The 27297-nt window shown below is 36.5% G+C and overlaps 1 long non-coding RNA gene across 3 annotated transcripts in view; it reads right to left on the bottom strand.

Moving 5' to 3' along the window:
- LOC128080789 (uncharacterized) overlaps positions 1-27297 on the bottom strand; it is a 335835-nt gene that overhangs the window by 225421 nt on the left and 83117 nt on the right. For 2 of the 3 annotated variants that reach the window (XR_008206887.1, XR_008206888.1), the window contains exons 4-5: positions 8985-9117; positions 7414-7510 (exon numbers count right to left, since the gene is read on the bottom strand). The exons of the other annotated variant lie outside the window; for it this stretch is intronic. This is a non-coding gene — a long non-coding RNA (uncharacterized LOC128080789). The remainder of the gene's footprint in view (positions 1-7413; positions 7511-8984; positions 9118-27297) is intronic. 3 annotated transcript variants of the gene reach the window in all.

The raw sequence follows: 27297 nt of genomic DNA, 5'->3' as shown, positions 1-27297 counted from the left end.
TCAAGAGGAATTTCCAAAAACATATGAATATTTCATACTGTAGAGTGGGAGAAGTATTCAGATCCTTAGAATTTAGGATTATAGAATTCAAAATTTTGATCAGTTTCTCTCTTTTTTGGGGAGAGGGAAGGAACAAAAGCAATAATTGCATAGTGTCAACTCACAGACTGCATTACTGAAAGGTGTTGATATAGCATCCATTACAAAGATGTTTGAAATTGGCTAGAAGAAATTAAGGGTATTATTGATAGAATTTAATAAGAGAGTGTGCAGGTGCAAGAGGCAATGCTGACAAAGTAAGTTTTACCTGTCAAACATTGTGGACTGAATCTTTGATTGTGTTCCCAAAGATCTTTCCTTTAATTTTCTTTTTGTCTCTAAATTCTGTGGCACTATCTGTAAAACTGCTACAAAGAAAACTGGTCTTAGAGCATTTCCAGCTGTGCTAACATCTGGAGAGAGAAGATATCTCAGGAAATATCTGCAGCTGATTATCGACATCAAAGGAATTAGAGAGATTTCTGAACTTTGTTTGCTTATTCACATCATAACCCTTGTCTTTGCAAAAATTTAGCTGTGGAACTAAAAGAATTTTTTTTTTCTATTATCTTTGCAGTATGTTTAAAAAGTGACAAAAATTTATATCTTAATTGGATAGGAGTTTTCATATTTTTTGTGTCAAGACAGTCTTCCAGAGAATAGTCACTGTAACTCATACTCTAACTCAGAAAACCTTCAGCATTTTTTTCTTCTTGTGAAATAAAAGTTACTCAGAACAAGATATAAAAACACAATAAACTATCTTCCCACAGAAGGAATTTAATTCCTATCTTTCTTTGTTCTTGAGATTTTCCAAGTTCAGATTTCAGACTGTAAAATCTTTGGTACTGGATTCTCCTGGTTTCTCTCTTTTCCATAGCATTGAGCGCTCAATCAGAAACAATTTGTTTAACACTTCGCGCTCCTCATAGAATAATTAGCTGTGTGCATGGTTTACAAAGAACAGTTTATTTCTCTCTAGATTTCGAACCATCCTGACAATCTTCAGATACATTCAATTTCCATGACAACTGGGTCTTCTTTCTGCTTCTCAACCTCCATTTTGACAGATCTTTTTCTCTATTCATGTAAGTCTGCAGCTTTAAAGTGAACTTCTAATACCAAGATAACCATCATAAAATTTCAGGATTTGGAAGAACTATAGTGTTAAATAGTTAATAAACAACTATACTGCAAATGATTCCATTACAGAGTTACAATCGGAAGCCTCCAATGCAGCATTAGTTTATCAGTGGTGGCAAACTATATCAAAGCCCACATTTTACTTTGAAACCAAAGCTGTATTTTTTGGAACAGTGACATAGAGCTTAGCTACACTTCTGCCAGAATTTCTGTTCATGAGTCAGAAGGACAATTGGAGAAGGCATCACATATACTGTCAATGGGTACTCAAGACTATGGAAAGCAAGTAGCTCTTCTTTGCTGCCATCTACACTGGTTCCATTACATTGAAGTGGTTTGTTATCCTTGAATACAACCCACCTGGCCCCCCACTCCAGCTGTCTGTAAATCAGATCTCATTTGTTGCACTGTACACACCATGTCAATGGCAGCAAAACGCTACAAGCTTCCTGGATATAATAGGGGCTGACTGCGGGAACATTTTCCTGGATGAATATTAAGAACTTGCCAATTTTGTATTCAATATTAGGTGAAGGATGGCTTTATTCACTATCATGCTGGAGCACAACTCCCAGCTGTTCTCTCCTTAGATTTCATTTTGAAGGGTTGCAAGATCTCTGAAAAAAAGAAAAGATGCTGTAAGAAGTAGGGAGGAGTGATTTGAATTGGTAAGTGGCCATGTTCCATGAGATCTGGTGCTCAACTAAAACTGCAGAATAACACTCCCTGTGACATGTTAGAATGAGATTTATAAGTAAACTACTGCTGCTGCAGAAATTCAGCCACAGCTTTTCTCTCTAAAATGGATCTGAAGTTTATTTCTTTTTGAGATTGAAGTTTAAGTTTAATCTTATTATTTCAGCATTTTTTTACATTAAAATGTACAGATCCAGATGGAAGATCCAGTTTCTCAAGCAATCTGACATCACTTGTTCTTGATAAACTCTGATTAGCCCCACTAAACTTTGGACATGGAAATTCGCTAAGGCAAAAAAGAAAAGCAAATACACATAAGTGTACAAGTGCAGATCTTGTCTTAAGAAACAAATGCTTTCCAAGAGGTGATATACTGCCATGGTCAGTCAAGGGCCACATTATATAGTTCTGTCTAAATTTGGTACACAAAAAGCAAACAGTTCCAGGAATCTGCTTATATTTCTGATAAAAAAAGTTTCTAAGTTCCTCCTGAGCTTGATCTCCCACAACTGTAACCATTTAATAGTCTGGTGTACCTTTCCTGAGTTAGGGTTATTTAGTTTAAAGGTTCTGAGAAAGATTGTATTGTGACTAAAGACCTCTTCATCACCATAAATATGTCTGATTTGTTATTACTTCTCATGACAGGTTTGTTAACAAATAAAAGTCCTCTCCCAGCACAGCTCAAAGACAAAAATGAAAGAAAAAAGTGACACAGGGCATAGAATTATTCATCTAGGAGAGTGTTATTAAAAAATAAAAAAAGATGAAAAATGTAGAAACATTAAAATGTTTTTAGAAGATAGGCAAAATGCTTATTTATCACTTTTAGTTTTCAAAAGAAAATTCTGACATCCTGAGAAAAATTTTTAATAAAAGCCACTGATTTCTGTCTCTCTCCTTAAAAGAGATACACGTCTGTATGCTTAAAGCCAGCTATAACTGAATGTGATTAAATTAATCTTTTTATATTAGCAAGAGATAATTACTTTAACATTCTTAGGTACTCTCAATGACTGCAGCTGATGGCAAAATTCCAGAAATTATTAGAAGTATAATTTTTAGGGAGTATATTTCAAAATATTCAGTCCCACTAGAAGCTGTTGAAATGGCTGTTTTCTTAGGAAAAGCAGGGTAAAAATGAATTTCATTACTAAGCTAAATTATATTAAGAAAAGTAATTTTAAGAAACAGGTGAAAAAAACATACTGAGAAAAGGAGATAGGGAGATACAATACACATTCAATTCTTTAGTAGTCTGTTGTGAACACGTTATTAACATGAAGACAGATAAATAACAAATATGGGAGAAAGTCTCTTTATGTCTTCTTGCAGAGTTGAGGACTTTTGTGTTTCTCCTACTCCTTTTTCATTTAGAGGCTATAGATGCACTAGAAACTGGGAGGAGACACATACAGGTCAGCTGACCCCAAATGGCCAAAGGGATATTCCATACTATATGATGATGTTCAGCAATAAACCATGGTGTAAAGAAGTGGAATGTGGAAGGGGGGTGGGAGGAGGAAGGGATGTGTTGAATGGAGGTGGTATGTTTTCATGGAAGCCTTGTATCTAAGCAGATGTCACCACGTACCTCAGGTCAAAACAAGACAAGTGTACAAATCCACCCTAAAAGAAATGCAATTGTTTAGATTGAAAAAAGAACTATATCTTGCTCCACCTTGTCTCTCAAAAAAGACAGCTGAGAGAAAATGGAAAATACCAGGGAACACATCTGCCCCTCAACTCAGGCTTAGCTTCATTTCCCAGGCTCAAACTAACATGAATGAAACAGAGGTCTGGGAAAGTAGGGCCTTGGGATGAACCAGCAAGTGAACTAACTGCATAAAATCAAGGCACATTTTGTACAGCATAGTCTGGTCTTTCTGACAAAATACATCATTCCTTATACTCCTTCTCAGAGATCAGTTAGTGTGTACTTGTAGTTCTTTTTTACATGGCAAGCAGACAAAGAGCCTAGAGATCCAGAGTTTATTAAAATGGAAATTGAAGTAGAAAGCTGAAAGCCCTGCTTTTGTTTTTTTTTTTCCAGCTCCAAATTCTACAGCATTCAAAAGCTAAGAAAATTAGAACTGAAAATGAATGACTTATGTTTTACTTCAGATTCCATATTCTTCCATGAATCAGACTCTCCACCCACAGAAGATGTTTAATAAGTTTTATATCTAAAGATCACTGTCATATCAATAAAGATTGTTGCATCATGACATACACAGTTCAGATAGTTGATTAATTCAAAACATGAATGAAAATCAACAATTTTTGATAAATAGTAAGGATTGAAACAATCAGCCAATTTTAATCTCAAACTTTCTAGTTAAAAATTGCAGGGCTTAGTGAAATTCCTTTGAATAGCTTCTGAAATCTATATTTCTGATTATATAACAAAGGGTCAAGATTTTCTACAAAACATATTTAATGAAAACTTTTCTTCCTCCTACTCTTATTGTTTTATTATCTCTAAGGGAAAATGTTAAAAGAAAAAAAAAAACACAAAAAAATCATTTGTTCAGCCTCACTCTCAGACAGGAAATTGAAGATGAGGTGTTATGAAACTTGCTTAAGACACCTTCAGAAGCCTAAATAAAATCACAAACCTAAATTCAAAAGACAGAATACTCAGAACAAAATATATCATTTTAACTAGTAACTGTCAGTTGTAGGAAAGGCAAAAGATGCAGCAGAACACTGAGAAAATGTTTTATCTGTTAAGCTTTAGACAAATATTCATTAAAAATAAATAAATAAATAAAAATCTTAGTTTGCCAGGTGACTAAATAAACTTGTCCTGAGTTCCAGTAATATTTACAGTATTAATTGCCCTTCTCAGCTACGAGAAAGAGCAAAGGCTCAGGAGAGGAAATATTTAATTAGAATATATCATCACTCAGAGGGTGGTGATGCACTGGATCAGGTTGACCAGAGAGGCTGTGGATGCCCTATCCTTGGAGGAATTCAAGGCCAGACTGGATGTCGCTCTGGGCAGCCTGGTCTAGTGGTTGGCAACCTTGCCCACAGGGGGGTTGAAACTAAATGATCATTGTGGCCCTTTTCAAACCAGGTCATTCTATGATAATTTTATGATGATCTATCTGGAAAAAAAATTGTGCATAATTTGTTGTTTTCTACATGAAGAACAGGGCTGTGCTGACTTATCCATTGCTTCATTGCTAATATTTCAATACTTCAAGAAATTAAAACATTTAAAAATTTAAAATGAAACAATTTAAGAGTTCTCTTTATTTGCAGGACCCAAAGGCCCTTCAGTGTGAGTTTAAGAAGCACAGGAACCTTAAACTAGTTGGTCTGTTGCCAGTAAACCAAGTCTGTTAAAAATAATTCAGAGAAATTTCATAACATCAGCCAGATCTTTGAGTTCTCTCGGATGACTCCCATTGGACCACATAGAATTATGTGCTTTTAGTTGGAGCAGAAAATATTGAATGGGTTCAGAGTCAGCTGTGAAGTTACTGTTCCTATAGTCATAATCCTACAATTCAGAGCCCCAGGTGTCCTGCAGCCCATCACTGATATTAAAGAAAGAGACAAAGGCATCATGAAACATCTTTGCTTTATTTACACCTCTATTTAGGAGGTGACCAACCTCAACAAAAAAATGAAGAAATGATACCTCTGATTCTACTTTTGCCTTTCTCTTATCCCTCACAGTACCAACCAGCTTCAATGTTGGGCTTTAGCTGCACAAAATTTCTCCTTACAATGGCAAACAGCATCTCTATAGCCCTCCCATCTTACCTAACCTCCCTTCAAGGCTATATGCGTTTTTTTCCATAAACTTTAGAAGATCCCTGCTCAACCAAGCTGAACTTTTGCCCTGCATTATTGACTTCCAATTATTCATTCCTGCATGCTAGAGATGGCTCTGAAAAAGTGGCCAGCACTGATGGATCCCACTGCCTTCAAAAGTAGTTTACTGAGCTACATAGTTCTCCGAGCTTCTCAAGCAGCCTGAAGTCTGCTCTCCCCACACCTAAGGGCAGTTTTTTGTGGCAGTTTTTCTCCGTTTTCTTCACTGTTACTTTCAATCCTGGAATTTGTGGAGAATTCAGAAGAATGTGCTGTGACTAATGCTCAGCATTTCTTAATATTGCTTCAATCTGTACAGTAAGTCTGATTATCAATATGAAAAAATACTGTTCTAGCTCTAATAACAGTTATCATATCTTTCTGATATAAACTCTCATTCATGGCACTGATATTCTTTATAAAAAGTAATTTAAAACTCAGAGCAACTCTCTGAACTCTTCTTGACCTATTAGTTCTGGGAGAAATGATTTGCCTGTATTTAAACTGCACATTCACTGCAAACCTGGACAAGAAGCCAGATGCTCTGAATACTAATCTTTTTATATAATCACACAATTGTTTCTTTATTTGCCTCCTTTCCATTGTCATGTTTTACTAATTAAATATTAATAATAAAAGGAACAACTAAACAATTGAACTCCATCATCCGTATGATTTTTTGAATGTGCATTAGAGTTCACAAAGACTGAAGGCTTGAGGCCTGGACTAAGATATTCCTCTTACCTTTTCAACTTCACAGATATTCCCCTTTTATTCTGCCTAGCTATATTCCACATCGTTATCATCAGTATTTATAATTATTTTACATAAAGTCAATGCAAAATTTTCTGAAGAATTTTCCCCATGGAGAAAAGTCATCATTCGGAAGGCATTAGAATTTATTATAATTGTTGAACTATTATCAGTTCTTCACTGAATACAGAGCCAAGACTCTGATCTTGTTGTTTTGTTGAAGTTCAAATTTGAGAACTATTAAGCATAGCGGTCACAGTTATTCTAACAACAAAAACTATGTAACTCATAAAGTCTCACAGTGTTCCTTCGGATCATCATGAATTTTTGTTCTCCTCTTAAAAGAAAAACAATTTATCCTCAGTAATTTTGACAAGAAGAGAAAACACAATCATATTTTCTAATCATCTTAGCCTATAACATTCTGGCATATTGCAAACTATCTGAATGAATCCTGGGGATGTCTGAGATAAGTAACAAATCCACAAGACATCAAGTAGTTAAAAAGAAAAGCAAATAACTTTTCTTTAGGCTATTCTATCAATTAATATTTCTACTGTTCTTATTTCTCCTTTCTCAGACTCTAATCTGGTACAAAATTGATACAAAAAGAGAATCTAGAGACAGCTTTGAACACTACTGGTACTTATTTAAACACTTAATGGCATCAGACTTCTTAAATGCAAGGCAGCCAAAGCAATAGCATCCACCTCTCACATCCTGTCATTATCAATCATTTGACCAAGGCAACCTATAATTAAAGGTGAGTAGATTCAGAGAGTGCTTTTGGGAGGGTGGGAAGCTTCATAAATTAAGATGGAAAGCTAACAAACAAGTACATATTTTTCAAAGGTTAGGATTTTATAAAATTATACAGAGAAAAATTATTTGTTTACTTGTTTTTCAGGAAGAAAGTAAAAGTAGGAGGAACTTATTAGGCTTCTATTCCAGTACCTTAGTTCCTTATTTCCGCCACTGTCTGGTTCTTTACATATCTCCATACATCCTTCATCACTTACTTGCAGGAAAGGAAGATGAATGTACTTAGGTCCTGTTAAAGACGTGGATCAAGAAAATTGTAGGCAAGCAGTCAAGGAGCTGCTTCATTGCTTTTCTTACCAAGAAATAAAATTGTGACAAAATTGAAGTTCTCACAATGAATTTTGAATTGCATCTAGAGGAATTCTCATGCAAGACTTGTGACTTGTTTTGGAAGACTCCCATTTAATTCAATTTAAAACTGTTTTGTCATCCACTGTTCAGCTGCTCTTAGCATCATAAAAATATTATCATTACAGACTACTTAAAAACTACGGTTTTTGTTTTAACTAAGATGGCAATTCTTCGCTACATTTCTGTCACTGTATTTTTCTCCTCTCCCTTGAAGATCTGACAGCTGTAGGACTACATCTCTGTTTTCTGCCACGGCATTTTCCTTCATTTGTTCAAAATCATTTTCAGGTTCTTCAGATCTCATCTCTGTGTTCTATACCCACCCAGCACTTTTGTTTACTTTCACAGTTAATTTTTCAGCTCTAAAAAATTCACTATTATTTTTGGTGACAATCAGAATTTTTATAAAAACAAACTAAAAATTGGAACTTCAGTTAAAGCCTCATAAATCTTCAGCAGGAATTTTCCAGAACATTTAAGAATGTGAAAAATAAGAAATTTGGTTCTCACTATTGACCAACATTACCCCACCACCAATTTTAAAAACATGAACTGCAAGATGAAAAATATAGATGCTGAGTAAGACTAACCAAATTGTTTCATTACAATAAAAGACTGCTGTTTTGAGACTCACCCCATAAATTCCGCTGCACAAGGCATCCATTTTTAAAAACATTTGGGCCCAGACCTACATTTTTCATTGTCTGGAGGTATTCCGTTGTTCCTGCTTCTCTTTCAGGTTAGAGGGGTTCTCTGCTATGCACTCCAGATGTTTCTGGTAAAAATGGACCAGGCTCGCATGTGACCTCACTGCTTTGTTCCTTTTGCTGCCTGCACTGGCTGTACCTCAACAAATCCCAGTTCTACTGTAGAAGACACTGTTGTGATATGCTTAAGCAGTAGCGTGTGTTGTCATGACTCCTTCTATGCCCACCCGAGTGCACAGCACAAACATCTGCTGCAGTTTTTCTAGCTTTTCTTTGCCTTTTGTTGCTACAGCTGTCTATCTTGTACAAGAAGCACATGGCAGATTGCAATTTATCATTAGCAGCTCTCAGCTTCTAAGGCTGAAGCTTCTCCTTCATTCTGCAGCCCCAAGCTGACTTGCTGACAAGAAGTAATGATGAACCATGTGAGATCTCATCTCTTTTAGCTACAATATATCTTCACCAATTCTGATTTCCAGACACTTAATGCAGCACCACAGCAACCTCTCTTAACAAAGGCAAGCCTTCTTGGACTTGAAGATGTCCTTAATAAGATATGTTGAGGTGCATGTCATTTTTGTCATAAGGGGAAAAGATTCTTTGTCCAGATAAAGACAAATGTGTTGTCTGGGAGGAAGGCTGTACCTGAGAAGCAGAGTCAAACTGAACTCAGGGCTCTTAGAGAGTTCCAGTTTTCAGCAGCATGTCTGTCATTGTTAACCTCTTGCTGTTTCAGCACTTGGGTCTTCATACTAAGCTGCTTCTCCTGTGGCCAGGGCTGGAAGGCAATTAGATCAGCAGTCAGTGGGGAACACAACCCAAAGCTCTCTGATGAAAGTTTTTGCCATTTGAAATCCATGACACAAAGTGGCAGCGGAGAAATTAATGAGCAGAAAAGCAGAGCCTTCTCATGCTTTTTTCCCCTTACTAAGTAACAAATAGCATGTACAGATACCAGCTATCTGTTTCACTGTTTGTTATTTTGCCATCTCCACAAATTTTTTCACATTTGAACAGCTTTAAAAAGCAGGGGCTGGATTCTGACCCCACCAGGAAGCACCAGCTCCAGGTACAAAGTGAGAAAGCCTGGAATTGCTTCTTACATGTCTGCGTTGAGACTGAACAGAATCCCAACTCTTGTCTCTCCTCATCTACATAGCTGCTACACAAAAGAAGGATGAGTTGAGACAGTTTCATAGAAATTAAAATCAGTTATCTTTTTTTTTTTTTTGTGGAACCAAAGAGAACTTCAGCATTGATAATACATCTATGAGGTTGTTAAAAGGGAAACCGCAAGTTCTCATTCCCTACCATTTTCTGTAGATACTGCTATGGGCAGAAACATGGCATAAAACAGCAAAAAAGGAGAGATTTGAAAACAGGGACATGGTTCTTTGGGAGAACGCACTGAATAAATATATGGATAAAGTTGCATCCTAAAGGATCTCTATGCAAGCTTTCCCTTGAAGCTTTTTATTGTCCACAGTAAACAGTCATATTTCTTTTTGTCACAGATGATCCTATGATCCTAGTCTATAAATGAAGTGAAAGAGTTTGTTTCTCATGTTTCTTTGATTTTGCAGTACCCTTGGTAAGAGTATAGTGTGGGTTAATTCTCACCTGAGGCAGCCAGCAGTTATCTTTTAAAATCTTCGAAAAACAAACCTATTTTTTACCTAAGGAATCTGAAGCCACAGGCAAAAGTTATTAAACAAACATCAGAACATAACTTTTCAAACACAGACTAGGGATTTTCTACACATTAAATATCCTCCTAAAACCCAGTGTGAAGAAATTTTGTTACAAGCATCATTTCTTTGATTTGTTCTACCTGTCCCTAGGCTCCTGCAAAGAGGAGGTGTCTGCATCCTTTCCTGCTTTCCTTGCTGATTACAAAAGGTTCTTAAACTATGTTTAGGGAGGGGATCTAACTTACAAATACTTCCCATTTTCAGAGCCGAGTTAGATCTTGTCTACAGGAAAGTGAACCCCTGCAGACCCATCCATTCAATCTACCAGACGGGCAATCTGAGCTAGTGCCACAAGGAGGGACAATTAGAGATGTTAATGTTATTATCATGCCTGTGGCAATATTTCCCAAATATTTCCTGCTTTACAGGAAGAGAAGAAACTGTGAAGAGGAAAGACTGGGAGGACTGAAACTGAGAATACCCTATACAACAAGTTTCTGGACCTCTGCATTAAAATCCCTTCCAGGGATGAAATTGTCTGAAGAGGTATATTTACCTGAATGTCACATGTTGATTTCTTCAGCATGCTCAAAGCACATTCACAAAGTCAGTCCCAGAAACTATGGTAGGCCAAGGATGCCCAAGCATGTTATGAAACCATAAACATGGGCATAAAGGCCTGAAGAGTTGTGTGCATAGTGGAAATTACAGAAATTATAGGCACCTGGAGATTTCAGGGCTAGATGACAAGGAACCAACAGACATGTTTAGGTATTAGCAGCTATTTCAATTAGGAGCTTATTCTTTCTTCTAATGTGAGGAAGGATTTTGTTTGTTTGTTTTTCATTTATAATGTTTTTCCGGTTGAGGAGGGTTTAAAATAATGCTAAAATAAGAATTTCTACTGCTGTAGTGAGCATTATAAAATTATGATACAAAGGCAATAAAATTACTAACTGCGAACTATGCAAAGGTGAATAATTTCACCTTCATGTCTCTATGTCTCAGTTCTGCATAATATCTTTTATTTTCTCCCCTCTCACTCAAGAAGAAATGCAATATAGCAGAATCAGAGATCCAACATAAAGATTTACCTGTGTGCTTTAAAATCCCACCAATAGTAAGATAAGTTAGCATGACAACTAAGCCATTGCATATAAGTCATCAAACCTGACCCTTTTCTCTTATACCTGAGATAATCAGGAGAATAATGTTCTCCTGAAGACTGGAAGGTTTCCACTGTAAAATCAATGAAAACAGTACTGACATATTTCGGGGCATAGAAGAGAGAATAAAGCTGTGCATATATTTTGAGACAAAAAAAAAAAAAACAAACAAACAACAACAAAACAAACAACAACAACAACAAAAAAACACATTTCTTATAAAAGGAATTTTCTGAAACTATTTCTGCCTTTGTCTGACATTCCTTCACCAAGTCTTTCGCTCTTCTGTTTATTCTAAGATTGATATGAGATCAATGGCACCAAAGGATGAGCGTGGCATACTCAGGAACTCAGTGTTTTACTCTCCAGTTACTCTGTTATATATTAAAACTCAGCCATATTATTTACAGCTCTCCATATGCAGTGACTAGTAGCTGCTATCTACCCGTATAACCTTTAAGTATTTAAGAGCATATTTAATGTTTATGCATTAAGACATTGCTCATATCAATACTGTTACTCAGAGTTAAGCAGAGATAAATACTCACATAGTATAAATCTGATTAGTTTTACATCCAGGCCAAAATGTACTAAATGCTATATGCATCAAGCTTCCAAATCTCTGTATGAGTCACTGCAATTTCAAAACCTCCCTCTCTGAAAGAGGGCATTGTTTCCACGTGAACTCAGGGTTAACTAGTGGAATTGGGAAGCACAGCAGGAAATCTCCAGCCTGCAATGAACATCTGCAACTACACTGTTGGTAAAGAAGACATGGCTCATTCCATATTTGTCTAGTATACCAAATCTCCATAATTTGTGTTCTCCCAATACTACTATTGGGATCTGTCCACACTTCAATTGTATTTTGTCTGGATGAAACTGCTTCACACCACAGTAAAACAGGTGTCTCATGAGTAGCTGTATCTGGTGCATTTGGCAGTAATTTAAAAATTATGCTTTCATTATTAGCAGTCTATAATCAGCTCATTGCCAATCTGCTCCCCTTGCCCCTCCCCCCATACACACACACCATTTTCTTGTGTGTATGTTTACATATTTTCATATTTTTATATTAAAATCAACCTTTTGTGCCTTATGACAAACACAAGCAACAAAGACTTGAAGAACAGAGGCACACACAGGGGACCAAACAGCTGACTTTGTGATGCCTTAGTAGAAAATGTCTAATTACGGCAGAGTATACATGCCACCAGTGATGGCAATACATTTGTATTAAATGCCTTTGTACTCGCTAGAGTCCTATCATTTATCTAAATGACTATTATTTTCTCTTTTTCCTCAGAGCTTTTATTAAATCTCTAAGCAATTTCAAGCCATTAGCCCACAGATACAGGCTTTATTCAACAAAAATGCATTAGCAGGAGAAAGGCTGTCTGCCTATCTTTGTCTGGCTCTAGTCTTGCCAGGAGTCTCACATCCAAGGGGCACGGTTCTTTGTATCTTGATTGATGCTCCACTCCCTTATTTTTGCTGCCAAGCAAAGTTGTAATTCAAGCCTGGATGATTCTGCTGTCACTTACTTCTGCACACAGTGCCTGTCTTTTTCTGGATGTATTTTAATTTCTGGGGTTTATTTCCATTACTGACAAAATCTGCTCGATGCTGGAGAAACTAATTCCACTGCAAAATAATTGAGAGGAATATCTAGGTGGAAAAGGATCAGGATGAGAAAGGACCTAGTGCAGCTGACCTATATACAAGCCTCTGCTTTTCATCTAGTGGCTGGTGTTGAACAGGGCACAGCTACAGTCATTTCTTCTGCAGGCTGTGTTCTTGTCAACCCGCCTTGACAGATTGAATTGATCATATCCTCTGTGTTCTTCTTGTCTACTTAAATTAAACTATTTGGCCTAAGGACTGCTTTCTCCTGTCTTTAAATACTGCATCAGATGTAGTAGGCGAAGCATTACGTCAGTGCTAAAATGCAAATATTCACTAATATTTTATCTCTTTATTCTGGACTGTTTTGAAAAAAATGTGACAGTAGGACTGGCACAACTCTGGTCAAAACATAGCTCTGATTTAAAGCACCATGCTTACTCACCATTCCATCTCAACCAACAGAAAGCAAAAGAGGATTTACCACATATATATTCTACTAATTATCAGTAGCCATGCACACATTTCCACAGATGCAATGGCTAACTTAGCTATGTTATATCTATTTCCCTTCCGCAAGAGATGACAACCCAAGGCGTGCACAGACACACTGAAAAGAATATGTATATGTAGTAGTTCCTTTTCTGCAAGAGTTTCAAATATATAAACAAAACCAGTTTCCTTTCTCTGAACTTTTCCACTAGTCTTATTAGATCTGCAAATAACAAGAGGGGCATATGGCCAAAGGTTTACGTTGGAGCTCATAAATCACAAGCTGAGCTTTGTACAGTGTCATGAGCATCCAGCATGACCTTTCATCCTCACAGATGAAATGCTGAAAGCAACAATGTACCCTAGAGATGGTTTGAGACTCAAGTACAAGTATAACAGGGGACACGAAAGCACCTAATAGACTGGTAAATTGAAGGAAAACCCTGACCCATCCTTTCATTGACTTACTTCACAAGATTAAAGCAAAGAGATTTCAGAAATTTAAAATGAAGATAAGACACACACCGGAATAAGTTGTGCATCCACAATGACACTGGATAGAAAGAGATTATAATGGCTATAAATCACCGAGACTAAAAAAATTAGAGCTAAAATAGATCACTTCATAGGTCACTTGGTCCATCCAATGGCAGGTTTTTCTATGGATACTATTCTCTAGTGTCTTTTGCCAGTATCTTTCTATAGCCTTTGTGACTTGAGGCAGAAGGTGATCTCCAGATGAGGTCATAAATAAATTATTCCCTGCTGTACAGTACAATTTCCAGAGCATGTCTGAATCAATTTATTAATTATCAGCAGAAGACTGCCATTTTTTTCCACCAATTTGAAGCAGATGGCTTCATCTGAAAGCTAGTGACCTGAAGATATGCATTTTCCCCTCACAGGTCATTCACTCATCATTGACCTTGAAGAAAAAAAAATCCAAATGCTGAAAAATTTACTTTGGTAAAGGAAAAATGAAAACATTTAAAGTGATTCGTTCAAACTATCATGCTAAAATTATCCTGTGAGCAAATTAAGCACTTAATAATGAAGCAATGCTCCATGTTATCATCCATTACAAGGGATTTCAGCCCACAAGCCATCTGTAGCCTCATATGACAGTTAAGTCAGGCTGTAGCTTGCTTGTAGATTGTCTTTCAGAGGTCTGCTGGAACAAATAGCAGTTTATAAAGCAGGATGGGCTTTTCTGAAGGCAAGAGACTACCTCCCCCCAAAACATCTTTTTCTGCATAAAGTGACTCTGTGATCATAAAATATAAGAAGGACTGAGTAGCCCAAGAAGTAAAGAGTTCCCAGGCATAGCCAATTCTTGCATTTCACTGTCTACTCCTTGATCTAATCTCAACAACAACTAAGAAAAGTTGCAGCTGCAAGCAAGAGGTATGAATTATTTTCCTAATTTCATTTTGACAATCAAAACTGTCTTTCCAAGTCACTTTTTAAGCTTTGCCAGCTGCCAAGAGTAGACAATCACAGCCATCAACTGTGCATCACATGAGCACCACAACTAGTACTGTTCTTACTTGACTTTCTCCCAAATGCAAGGCAAGTATCACAAAAGCAGGTACAGGTTTTTTTATTCTATTCATGAGAACAATATTATATTTTTTTCTTAAGAACCCTACTTGAAAATCACTTGTGTTTTACTTTCTGGTACCTCTGAATGGACTTCACAAAACAGTAAACAACATAAACATATCTGTTTTCCATTTACAGTCTATAGTGTCACTACTGAATATCTCAGTTGTTTTTGCTTCTGACGGTATTCAAGGCTACTAATGCAGATTCTCATATTCCTGAAAACACAAAGAGCACATGAAGTTTTCCAGTTGCTGATTCTAACTGAGTTGTTCATCCAACCAAAGGCTATAGAAGACAGGAAAGAAGAAGTAGATATAAATGGTTAATTTTTATGATGGAAAGATTAAAAAAAAAAACCACCTAAGCTCAACACTTTCCAGGTATTCAAATAAGATGTAGAGCGAAGTTATTTGGGGTAGTGAAAATAAAAACTTACAACTAGGAGTTGCAGAGCGCTCAATGCTAAATAGTATTGATACACACGATTCTGGTCTGTAAGTTAACATTTCTTAAAAACATGATCCTGGAATTCACTGGAAGTGTCAGTTCAACAAAATCCAAGTAGTGCGATATGTCATAAAAAGTTTGGAAAAGTCAGAAAAAAAAAGTTTGACAAAAAGTCAGAAAAAGTTTGGAAACAAATACTGCAGGGGAGGGAAGAGAAAGAAGCGTAACACCATACTGTTATAACAAGAAGCAATTAAATGAGGCTAATGAAAGTTACGGAGCAGATTTCAGATTGAGGACAAATTAGAAGAGTCAGGACCTTAATACTGGAAAATAGACACAGGAAAGCCAGCAGCAAAATGATGGTTGGCATGGAGAAAATGAATAGGAAACAATTTGGCACTCCGCATAGTACAAGATCTAGAAGGAACCCAATAGAAATGACTAAGCAAAAATTCTAAACTGAAGGAAATACACTTTTCACATCTCATTGCTTCAGGACATTATAAGGGTCAAAGTATAAATGGTTAAAAACATAAATAGATTTATTCAAGCAAGAAAATTCTTCAAGGGTTATTAAGCTCAAAGATGAAGTTATTCTACTTGTATCAGGAAATCCTTGTGCCAACAATTTCCAGAATCTGGGAATAAGAGTGGGAGAAAGTATCATTTTATAGTGTTTTGTTCATATAATTTTATCTATTCTATGTCTACTAGACACCATGAAGAACAGTGTACTGAGCTGAACAGCGTGTTAAATGACTTGGTACAGTTCATTTATTAGTATAGCTACTCTTAGGCCTGAACACCTTAAATCTTATCCACTCCATTATGATTTCTTGGTTAGCAGAGATTTATCAGCAGAGAGCTCTCATACTGAGACAGAATGCCTTCTTGTACTTCATCATACATCGTGTTCCAGGAGTTCAGCCTAGGCATGTCCAAAGCTATGAAGTTATTGCTATGCTCTTGAATGAAAGTCTGATACAGATTAAGTGGGATTTCCACATGGCAGACAATTTGTTTGGGAATATAGCTTCTACCAACTCTGATAGCTTGGGCTTTATCATTTGATTAACCTGTTTTGTTTAACAGTTTCACAAAGTGTTTGAAATTGTTAGTTTCCATTTGCAGGTTTTCCATTGCATTTCCATTGCATTCCTCTGAAATCACCAATATTCTCTTGCTAGAACACTGTCCTCATACACTTTTCTGAAAAGCAATGTTGCATGCAACTTCAGATAAAGGACCACTGTTAAAACATGTAACATATACCTCATAGTATTCTTTTAAATGGCAAGTGCTCTTCCCAGGCTATCAGTATGTCTCACTCTCACTAAATAGTAATTCTCTGCATGAGAATTCTTATTTTCTGTTCAAGAAAGAAAGTACTATTCAGCACCATCAAAAGCAGTAAAATCTGTATTGAAGTAAATATTAATGGCACTTAACAAGAAAATATGAATGGGTTAGAATCAGAGAGTAAGAATATAGACCTAAACAATAAGCTTCACTAAATACAAATCCAGAGAATGTAAATTAAATAAATACTGGTTTCAAAAAAAGTAAACAGATCTCCTTCACCTATTTATGTATTTAATTTATTATCACTGTTAATTTCAGTATCTGAGTTTGCTGGATTACATAAGTTTTAGGTAACATTTGCAGAATATTTTCACAGAACTGATATTAATTTCTCCAAGAGCTAAAGACCAAGATTTAGATGCATGTAATACTTCATAGAATTTTATATCATTAAATATTCTCCTAAGGAGCGTTACAAAAAGTCAGTTTACTTTAGATGCTATTTGTTCATTTCTGAACTACGTATAACATGTAACTGAAGGGGAATTTCAGAATGAAATAGAAGACTAGTTGCAGATACAGCCCTCAAAATACATGAATCCATGCAAGAATTGGTATTGCAGCACACTAATGTAGATCAGGCCTCTCTTGACATCAGTAGAACACACTATCAGCTGACATAACATGAAGCAGCTCCATAGGTTATTTCATGCTTTTTTCATTCAGAGTGCAGTTTGGTGCTGGATCAGATTCCTCAGAGAGATTGTGGATGCTCTGTCCCTAGAGGCATTCAAGGCCACGTTGGACAGTGCCCTGGGCAACCTGATCTAGAGCTTGATCTAGAAGTTGGCAACCCTACCTATGGCAGGGGAGCTGGTACGCAATGATCCTGGAGTTCCCCTTCAACCCAAGCATTTCTATGATTCTATGATAAGGAAGAACATTTTACTCTAGCTAAAGGTTTGTATAAATAAATAAAAAAGGAGGAAAAATAATAAAGAAAAAAGAGAGGTAGAGAGATGGAAGAGATATTTCACATTTCTTTTCATAGTAGCCAGAAAAAAATTCACACTTGCTCTATCTACTATTATTAAACACTAGGAAAAAAAAAAATACATTGTGTTGCTGACCTTAGAGACTGTAATTTATCCACTCACTTTTCTTGCAGCATTCCTCATTGCAGGTAGCTCACCAGTTTACTAAAGAAATTATTGCTCTCTCATCAGTGGGTGCTGTCTTCAAACAAGCTGATTATTCATGACTTTAACATGCCCTTCAGTGCTAGTACTCAGCCTCTTATTTGTTATTATGCTCTGTATCTGGACCAATTTATGTTCATAAACTTATTTTAGGCCTTTTCTATCCTCCAGACTTGTACGTATAATTCCATTCCATGATTGCTTCCTTACATAATGGGATAGTAATCAACAATTGAAGGCGTTATTTCCTTTTTCTAGCTAATTAGCTTCCTGGTCACTGTGCTGCCATCAGGATTACTCAGCTGCCATAGATTATAATATCAATCAGGGTTCTCAGTCAGAAACTCCCAATGCTTTTAACTTCTTAAGTTGCTAGATGATGATGGTGTCTCCAAGTAGAACATCCTCTAACAGATTTACCTGTAAAATTTCATCTACAGATTTGGGTAAATAGAGATGACATTTGAATGTAATATATTATAGTCTTCCTGGAGCTATCAAGAAGTGTAAATACATGTTGTCAAAATGTATAGATATATTCTGTGCTACAGGTTAAGTTAAGAAGTTTATATTGGTAATATAGAAAAAATTATCACTGCCACATATTTTCCTAGTTTCAGTGACAAGTAATTTTTAAAGATTCGTTCTTGTTTCACATATAGGCATTTTCTTAATTTTAAATACAGTGATAGTGCCAAAAATTGAATACTTGTCTTCTGAAGATCACAGAGTGTTAGCTCCACATATGTTTAAATGTCTCAGAGTTCTAGTGACCAAAACCTCAGATACAGCATGTGTTTCAAATGTGAAACCCTTCTCACTCACTCAAAAAAAAAAAAAAAAAAAAGACAAATCTTTAAGCAGAAACTTCACATGAAGGAATTTAATGCTTTGCAGTGTTAAAATAACTAAGAATGCAAGAAATGGGTGGTTATGTGATAAGAAAGTCCCATGAAGGTGCTGTCCTTCCTCAAAATAAACACAGTGTAAACAGATGGGTAGGTAAAGTTTTCACTTTACAGTTTTTATTAATTCTTTTGTTTAAGTAGCACAGTGTCTGGAGTAAGTTTTGTCTTGGGCTGTGTATTTAAATAATGCCTAACATACCAGGTTGCTGCTTGCAACTAGCTGCAAGCATGTGGTAGCACACCATGTGCTATCCTTTAACTGAGAGAGAAAAGTCAAAAGTATAGGGGTCCAAAAACTCTTCAAAAGGAAAGCCTCTTGCTGCATTCAGAATGCTTCAATCTCCATCTGGTATTCATATTACCAGTATTTGCCTCTTATGCTAGGTATGGAGATTGATACAGGGATTGTGTCATAGCTGGCATTAACTCCGGGCAAAGATAATTTCCATGGGTATTGCTACATCAATAAATAAATCATTTTTGTGTGTGCTGATTTTCATTCACAATAGGAACCTGCCATTAATAACAGGTCTACAATCAAAAGTGATATAATTATTTTATTTTTGATCAATGGTAATTTTATTCTTCATAAAAATGAACATCCTACTCCTAAAACCCTTAATTCCTATGACAGCCTTGATAACCCTAATGTTGATGGATTGTTTTGCAAATCATAGTCATTTATCTCCAAAAGACACACTAATACAAATGATTATGGCACTAGAAAGAGAGTTTTTCCTATGAGAGTCAATCTATATCTTTGATAACTTTCTTTTTAAACTCCTGTTCAGCCAACTTGAAGTACACTAACTGCTAGTTTTGGAAAAGTAGAAAACTGCACACTTACTTGGAGAAGCAAAATAGACACACAAAGCAAAATTTTTATTTAGAAGCAGCATTTCTTTTTATAACTAGTGGATTATTTTGTTCATCATAGAACACTTTACTATGTTCTCAGGAAAATAAAACAGGAAAAATAAGCTAAAAGTCAATCCTGTGTTGGCAGACAGTGCATCTGAATTTACTCTTATCACTGCAATGTGTTTGAATGTCCAGGTTAATATATTTTGTTTCTTTCTTATTTCTCTTAATTAAAAATATACAGGATATAAATGAAAAATGGAGGTCAAGGTAATAGCAACAGGTGCCTTTAGGTAGTGAAAGCCTGCAGTTCATTCACTAGACATGCACTGAATTAAATACAATCCAGGAATGTATTGACATTTGGAAGCTCTGTTTCATACAGTGAAAACACACTTAAATGGCCTGTAAACCTGTAATCTAAATCCAATTAAAAATATATATATATGCAAAAGCAAAAATCATAATGACAATTGAGAAGTATTTCAAATCTTGGAAGATCCCAAAGGTGAAAACAGATAACAGTCAATTAAAAAAACAAAACAAAACAATCATAAACAGACACAAATAAACATATTTCTCTTTTTATATGTGAATAAGGGTTTGTGCAATAGCTGAAGAATGATAACTAGGTAGTTAAAAGTATACATTTGAAGCTATAATTTGCATAAATGAGCATATACATAGGTCACTACAAAAGTAACGCCTCCTATATATTTCCATGGAAGTTAAAACAGATACAAAGACCAAAAAAACACTACTTGCTAGAAGCAATTTTCATCTACAAAGTGCTGTTTTCTAACTTAGTGAACATTACCTACATTTTCACCAGCAATGAACAAGAGACTTCATACTGTACTTGTAAACATCTGTGACCCCCTTTTGCCATAACCACTGCTGAAATGCATCACCCACCACTTCACTGTGCTTACATCCACTATTCAGTCTCCATAAACGTTCAACAAGTGTTGATGAACGTCAATGGGTGTCATTTTTTTCCATTTTATCAGACTGGCCCTCTGCTGCCATCTGTCACACGGCAGCAACATGAAATGGAATGTTTGTGGAAGGCTCACCTTCTACTGCCATACCACCAACTCTGGTGTTGGGGATTAATATAATAAAACAAGAGACATTACTTTTGGAGTAGTTCCTTTACGAATTGCATAAAATTTCCAAAATTTGATTTCAAAGTGGACTCAGTAACAAGCAGAGGTTAAAGTGCTTCTTGCCAGATGGTAAGTTTCTTCTGCAACAGTTTCATTAACTCAGAAACCATTTTCCTCAACAAGTCAGAGATGACAGGATAAACATTAGCAAGTGCTAAGTGCTCTGTTGTATCCTTCTATTCAATTTCAGCTTGAATTTATATGTGAGCACTCAGCTCAAAATGATTCTTCAGAACAAGATTATCTAGAATGTCTCCATTGCCTTCTAAGGAAAATCTAATATCTGTATCCCATTTCATTGCCAGCTAGAATAACTGGGAAATATTAGATTCTGATTTTATATAGGAAAAAAAAAAAAAAAAAAGAAAAGAATAAATTTAGTCAATCTACTGGTAGTGTAGAACTGGCATCAGTGTTTGGAAATGTGGAGGAAGTAGATGGAGGACAGGCATTTATCCCTCCCTCCCCACCCAAGCCTAATTTGGCACTGAAATGGCCTCCTGACAGATGATAGCTTGCTAGTAGCCTGTGTTAGCTGAAATCTCCCTGTAAGTGAATATTTTGCTGCTGTGAGTCATCTGCAGTAGTAGAAGACAGTATGACCTGGAAATGAGGTACCTCTGTAATTCTTTGACTTACACAGAGTTCTACTGGATTTTTTTCCTCCAGACAGCATAGCTGAAATAATGTTTAAAGGCATTAGAAAATGCAGCTTGTCAGTGTTTTTCAAATGCCTCAGAGAAGTGTGTAAAAGCTCCTTCACAAACAGTACCTTGTAATTATTTCAACTTTATCATTTTTGCACTGGAGCAGCTCAAGAGAGGAGCTCTCTCTCTAGGTTCATAACTCAGATGCCCTATAGTGTTTTCCCTTTCTTGCCTGTTGCAATTCTAATATTGATTAAATGGAAGCATACATGCTTAACCATTCCCTCTTGCATTCTGTCTTTTCTTTGTCTCTCTGAAAGGGGAATGTGCTCAGGGCAGGGTTCATCTGTTTCCTGCATCATCTGCTTCCTTATATTTTATCAATAAGAAATAAGAGGAACAAATATTACCAGAATATAATATTCCAGTCAGTATCAGTATTCTGATGGGGATTTAATTTAAGGCTCTTTCCATCTGTGACGACTAATCTGAGTCTGGCTTCAGTGAACAACCTCCCAGGACTCTTGTTTCTTCTGTCCTGCTGACAAATCCTCAGCCATACTAGAGTAAATTTGTAATCTCCAAAGCAACTCAGTCTTAAGCCACAGCAAACATTCAACACAGAGGCAGAGAAGTGGAATGTTTCTAGCTGAACCTAAACGGTGGTGATGACCAACAGCGTCTTTTCACCTCCACTCTGACAATACTAGTAGCAGATCAAACAGCAGGGAAAGAGATGTCAGTGGATTTTGTGAACAGAAGACTACTTTCCTGACTATAGAGTTCTGTTTCAAGACATCTAAAAGAGGTCAGAGGCAAAAAAAAATTGCGCTTTGAACAGAAGGCCATTCAAAGCTCAGAGCAGAAATGTATCTGTCATAAAACGATTCCTGCGAAATAGATTATAGAAATATAGCAAGCTCGTCTGCCCATTACTCTAGGCAGACACTGTCAATGTGATCTTTTCAGTTTTAAATCCATTAATCTATCAAAAAGGTGCTACAATCTTAACTCTGCATCACTGTCACCATGGCTTCTTTATGTTTGGATGGCCAAAGAAAGAAGCTGGAACAGCCAGATACCAGTACATTTTCTTGCCATGGAAAAGAGTAAATAGTTCCAGTACTCTGTAATCATAAAATTATGGTCTTGCACCTCAAATCCAATTTTACAAACTATGCTTTTCTTTTGCAGTAAGTCTCAGAACTCCTTAGAGACATCAGCTTCTCGCTCTGACCTTGGATAGTCACTCCTTGGTGGCAATTGTAACACAGTCCCTGCTGCTTATCCCATCATCCCCCAGAAACGTGGGAAGAGATGAGAACCCAAACAAAAAGAAAACATCAATAACATAAGCGTGTATATTATATCACAACATTTTAAATTGCTTTCATGCCTGAAAGCAGATTTCTACAGAAAGCAAGGAGCTCTAACAGCAGCCAGCTTGAAATGAGTGTTATATATGCCATGCCTTACAGCACAGCATTTCAGGACCCAATTATTCCCCAACCTGAATAGAAAATGACAGAATCATGGTCTGCAGCCTGCATGCCATGATGTAGGGTATGGAATGCATAAATAAAGGAACTAGTAGTCATACCACTTGTATGAGCACATTTTAGCTTCGTCTTCTGACATACAAAACCCTCCTCCCCCATTATGGCCCCACCCCTTCCCCAAATAAAAGGGAAAAAAATGTTAATACCTATTGCAAAACTGCTTCTGCCATATTTCTATATACTGTAAGTCTGTTTTGTGTCTGTACCTGAATGGGAGTAGCATTTTCCTCAGAATTTTCTATTCTTGGGAAAACAGTAAGAGCCCACAGTACAGATTTCTAACTTCTTTCATCTTGTCTGTGAAGAACAAGGGGTACACTACTTTCCCACTTCTCACTGCAAACCCAGGATAGCAGGGGCAGCCTTTTTCAAGTGGCTAGGCCTTGCCAGGCCATCATCTCTATTTACATGCCACTAAGTTTCCTTTTGAATGCATGTATATCACACGTGCTTATGTTTATGGAAAAAAAGACAGAAAAAACATCTGTCCTCAGCTAACTTAAAGTTGTTTTATTCTTAAATAGACTTATTTATGACAATATTTTCCCATTCTGTTCTGAGCTCCACCTTTTAAGCAAAGCAGCGTGCCGAACACTTCAAATTGCATCCATCAGAACATTTATATCAGTACAAGTGGTGAGTGTTTCCTGTGACAGGATGGACAAGACAAATGAATTCATCACATCTCCATTACTAATTTCAGTGATTTCAATGCAGGCAGACAGCTATTTGCCAGTGGTGGCAGTTTTTTTTCTCAAGTGATGTGCTGCTTTCTCTGACTTAATATTTTTCTTAATAGAAACGTTAGAGAGAATAGTACAGAGATGTGGAGCTGTTAAATCAGAATGAAACGATGTCTGGGGAAAAAAATTTAAGCTAGAACTCCTCAGTTTCCCCATCAAGAGTTTGGGGAAATGCTGCCAAAATCAACCAAAGGCCAGAATAATCAAAAACCAGTAGTAAAATATATTTTTTTAAAGCAAGCAAGTACAAGGTGAAGAATACACTGCTCTAGTACACTACTTCTGTACTTTGTACAGAGTTTAATCAGTACATGACCATCATCCAGATAAGTGACAAGAGACTGAAGCTACATACTTGTCGATGAATATAGCAACTGTAGTCATTGGTATTTTAATTAATTATTTGAGATTTTGCTGGCTTTCTACTCACTGGTGACAGTGACGAAAAAAGATTATCAGGGAAGCTTACCACCTTAAGGTATATTTAAGTATAACCAATTAAAATAATTACAGAGCCTATTTCTGCACCCATTCCACATCCGCAGACTGGCACTTCTGTAATTCTGGTGATATTACTACTGATTCACACTTCTAGAAAACATATAGCAGACATTAGTGTTTTTACATGTTACTCTCGTGAATTTGGTATCCTCTCTTTTGTTTTATGAGGACTGCTCCAAGCACAGCGCCTCTAATTTTATCATTACCAGATCAGAGACAGATGTTGGTGGTACAGCAGTAGAAGGTGAACTTTCCCACATATCCCATTACATGCTGTTGCTGTGTGACAGATGACAGCAGAGGGGCAGTCTGGCAGAATGGTGTCTGACAAGGAAGTGCGTGTAAAGCAAAGGTGTGTCAATGAATTCCACCATGCAGAAAAAAAAATTGCACCCACTGACATTTATCGATGCTTGCTGAGCATTTATGGAGACCAAACAGTGGATGTAAGCACAGTGAGGTGGTGGGTAGTGTGTTTCAGTAGTGGCAACAGCTGAAACAGTAGGTCACATTCATTGGTGCAGATTATTATGAATGCAGCATGCAGGCTCTTACACATTGCTTGTGAAAATGCACACCTAATGGTGGTGACTATCTTGAAAATTAGTGTTTTCTAGCTGAGAATTTGCTTTCTCACAAATAATGTTAATGTGCTCTTTATATCTGCTGTAGCTAACAGGGAAATAAATAGAAGGCATTATTTCAGAACAACTTATGTATTTTTTGTGTCAGTCCTATTGTTTGTGATTCTATTTTTCCACATTTTTTCCCTAGAAATATAGATTATTTTTGGGAAAGCGTCCTCATAATTTGTACTCAGACTCCAGATTTCATTTACATTTTTATTCCCTTGCTTCTAAATAAAAAAAAAAATAAAAATTTAAGGCTAGGTGGCAAGATTGTGACTACTTTTCCCATAGTCACTACAGTCAGGAGTCTACAGTGAAATGCTGCAGCAGTTCAGCTGGAGAAACTACACTCCATCAGAGGATCTGGAGACTTTCCAGTGCAGAATAGATGCACAAGATACTACCATGGGGAATTTCTTTGTTTCAGGGAGGCATGGAGTAATTATGAATGGACTCAGAAGAAAAACTATTTCCTTATTAATGTTTCTCAGGAATATTCTGATTGCCATTAGTCTGATGAAAAAAAAAATTAAATGTAGCCTGCTAGTACACAAAGAAAGTTTATCAGGTAGAAAAGGATATCAGAGCATATTTGCATTTGAATAAAATTTAATGGAAATTGTCAAGGATTTTTAACTGAGGAAAGTAAATTACATATTTCCATAGGCAGAAGAACTAAGGAGATAATAACCATCATAAATGGTATGGTCTTTATTCCTCTGCTGCCTGCCTGTAATTAGTCCAACTCTTTATTCAAATGTTATAAATTTGCAGATCTTGTTTCCCTCCCCACATTCTTAATTTCCTTTATCCCAATACAAAGCCTAAGAGCCTCTCCACATTCAATCTCATCCTTGTCCTTGCTGTCCTCTAGCAGAGTGAGGACACATGCTCAAAAATGAACTTCCAATCTTTGTGTCCAACATTTTGCCAGAATTAAGCCAAACAACAACAAAAAAAGTCAACCACTAATTTTCCACTAGGGTCTTCCACTTTGTGGGAGATAATTTGGGTTCTCACTCCTCACCCACAATTTTTCACAAAGCATATAGGAGTGCAATTATTATTGTGAAGGCAACGCACAGTATGGTGGACAAATGGGTGCAATCCTGCATGTACTCTGTAAGTCACTCAAAGGTTTTTGTATAAGTTACAAGTCCAACAATCATCAACATTAGCATAATTTTGAAGGTGAAAAGCTTGAGAGAATTCCTTCCAATTTTATGTTCAATAAATTTCTTTTGTAAGCAAAAGAAAGTAGTGAACGTTTAACAAATCTAATAAGACATATATTGTTGTGAACTGAAAACATTATGGATCAAATTTTCAAGATCATTATTCCTTGACCTACCACTGACATGTGCAGTTTTGAAAGAACTGCACTGGATTTTAACTACTCATTTTTCATTAGCACCTATGGAAGTGCTCCTTTGAGATTCAGAGAAAATTCAGCATGTTGTTTAGTTCTGACACCAAAATGTTTCACCATTGTTGAGGTTTTAATTGTTTGCTCATGCAACATTCTATCTGCTTTCTTTGACTTCCACTGAAGTTGTCATCAAGTTGCAACACTGTCATTACTTTTCAGGAATTCTGTCACTCCTGGGAAGTGAAAACAACCTCTATAAAGGTAAAATGAGATTCTTGACTTGTCTTCCGAATTTTCATTAATGTTCTCTGTAGCTCTAAGCAGGATTGTTTTTTCTGTTCTGAATGCTGACATGGAGAACAGAAATAATGGTCATTATTGCAATCATCAGTCACTTTATTCTGAGCTATACCTTGAAGATGCTTCATATAGTATATGCCAACTCTTGCAGGACATCTGAGTCTTAGCTGAATTCTAATCAGTTTCTAGTAGCTTTTTTTTTTTTTTTTTTAATTGCTGCAGAAACGTTTTTCAGTGCCTCTCCATCTTTACATATTTCTCTTCTCCTTATTCACTCTTTCAGCTTGTTAAAAATACATAAAAAACACCTTCAAAATTTCTGAGAGGTCCTTCACATATGCAGATTTCTCTTCTGTATATCTCCTGTCCAGGTCTCTTGTAATAGTAGAAACTGGAAGTGGGAAAGACCTACTGAGCTGCTCCACTGCCCTAGGCTGGGACTGAGCTTTGTGATGTATGTTCAAGATTTATGTCTGGATTGAAACAGCAGCTAAAGGCTATGCAAGGCTGTATGTTGCATCTTACATGCCAGGAATTCAGACCAGGTTCAGCGCCTGCAGACTACTCTTGCTCTGTTGCCTCCAGAGTTGCTCATTTACTCTAAGGCTTTGGTCCACTTTGAGATGCTGTCCTCTCTCCTCATCCTTTCTCTTTGCTTTGTTCAATGGCACATCATATCTTGACTTCTCAATCACCAGGTTATGGACAAGTATATGCATATACCATCTTACACTAACAAAAAAG

The sequence above is a fragment of the Tympanuchus pallidicinctus genome, unplaced genomic scaffold (genome assembly GCF_026119805.1).
Source record: "Tympanuchus pallidicinctus isolate F22 unplaced genomic scaffold, pur_lepc_1.0 scaffold1, whole genome shotgun sequence".
NCBI classification, from domain to species: domain Eukaryota; kingdom Metazoa; phylum Chordata; class Aves; order Galliformes; family Phasianidae; genus Tympanuchus; species Tympanuchus pallidicinctus.
This window is presented reverse-complemented; position numbering and strand designations above follow the sequence as displayed.